Source organism: Plecotus auritus, assembly GCF_963455305.1.
Source record: "Plecotus auritus genome assembly, chromosome: 9".
Classification (NCBI taxonomy): Eukaryota; Metazoa; Chordata; class Mammalia; order Chiroptera; family Vespertilionidae; genus Plecotus; species Plecotus auritus.
In genome coordinates this window covers 34,001,209-34,002,957 of record NC_137783.1, presented here as the reverse complement: position 1 = coordinate 34,002,957, position 1,749 = coordinate 34,001,209, and the positions used below count along the sequence as shown (strand labels likewise).

The 1,749-nt window shown below is 37.4% G+C and overlaps 1 pseudogene across 1 annotated transcript; it reads right to left on the bottom strand.

Moving 5' to 3' along the window:
* Nucleotides 1-986: 986 nt before the first annotated feature.
* On the bottom strand, nucleotides 987-1,445 carry LOC308233215 (large ribosomal subunit protein uL24-like; annotated as a pseudogene). Its single transcript has one exon. The product of its transcript is annotated as a large ribosomal subunit protein uL24-like (transcript).
* Between the last annotated feature and the right edge of the window lie 304 nt (nucleotides 1,446-1,749).

Sequence of the window (1,749 nt, the reverse complement as noted above, 5' to 3'; positions counted from 1 at the left end):
CAGTTAGGCGCAACCAGGCCAGCAGGGAAGGGGCAGTTGGGGGGCAACCAGGCCGGCAGAGGGGGAAGTTAGGAGCGATCAGGCCAGCACACGGAGGCAGTGAGGGGCGATCAGGCCGGCGGGGGTGCAGTTAGGGTCAACCAGGCAGGCAGGCAGGTGAGCAATTAGGAGCCAGTGGTCCAGGATTGTGAGAGGGATGTCCCGGATTCGAGAGGGTGCAGGCTGGGCTGAGAGGACCCCCCCCCACCCCCCCGCATGAATTTCATGCACTGGGCCTCTAGTATAATTATAAGACCTAGTATTTTTAACAAACCACCAAAATATGTATATCACTGACTAAGCTATCCAAGGGTATAAATAGTACAAAGCCTGAAAGGGAAGGAAAAAAGGAATAACAATAGGTATCAAGATAAGTAAATGGCAGTCTTTGGGCCTTTATAACAAACTTGGAAATGCCTACTTTTCAACTAGAATTATTCTTTCTTATTTGAGATTTTTCATGTTGTAGCCAACAAACTTTGATAGGATTTTTCTTCAGACAGCATATTTTCCCTTTGGATTTTTTTCTCCTAGAGAAATTATTCAATTTTCTCCTTTTTATCATGAAAATAATGAAATTGTACTTTTTTTTAAACTTTACCTATTTAACTTTTCTGATAACTCAGCTAAAAATCATTTTATTGCATAAAAAAATATATTCTAGCTTTCTTCCCCTTGAGTACAATAGAGAATAATCATTATTAATTTGAAGAAGAAGAAATAAAGATAAAAGGAACACATACATATATTAAATGATTTTGAATAATTATGAACTATGAGTGAAGTTAACTCTAAACCTATCAAAAATTATGGTGATGGAAGGAGACTGACTTGGGGTTGTGAATACACAATACAACATACAGACAATGTATTATAGAATTGTATATCTGAAACCTATATTTTTTTTTCATTTTAAGTTTTTAATGAAAGTTGTATATAATATTACTTTACTCCTGCATCTTCTTAATTGTTTCTTCCTTGTATTTGCCCTTTTCCTTCCCAACATGATAAGATTTGGCTTTATGTTCAAGGATCTTTTTGCAGGTTTTGTCCAGCTTTAGTCTAGTGATAACCACCTTACTAGGGTGAATGCCCACATGAACAGTTGTGCCATTAGCTTTCTCCCATTGCACTTGTTCAATGTAAATGACACATTTCTTCCTATAAACCTGGATTACTTTGCCAATTTGCTGCCCTTTCAAATGTCCTCAAACAACCTGAGTTTCATCATCCTTTCGGATGGGCATGGATTGAACATTGTACTTCTGTCCCAGCTCTTTGGAAAGAGAAGACATAATCTTCCTGCGAATGTGGGAAGGTGCATTGAAATGCCTTTTATGGTTCTTGTTCCGATCAGAAGTCACAAAGGGATTGAACTTCATTTTGACCACTGGTGCTTCTTCAATGGCCGCCCCTATATAATTTTATTAACTAATGTTACCCCAATAAACTCAACAAAAATTTAAAAAATAATAAATCCCAAAGCTACAGTTATTGTAATCACATGATGAATATATAAAATGTTATACATTTTTATATGCAAATGTGCATATGCACAGGCACAGCCATTTCAGATTATAAAGGCAGAATTCCCATGTTAATTTGAATGTTGGCAAAGCTTATCATTAGTATCTTCTCTAATACCTTCTGCTCTTTCCTTGGAGTTATCATTCTTTTAGCTATCTCCTTTGTCCACCAGGGCCTTCTGAA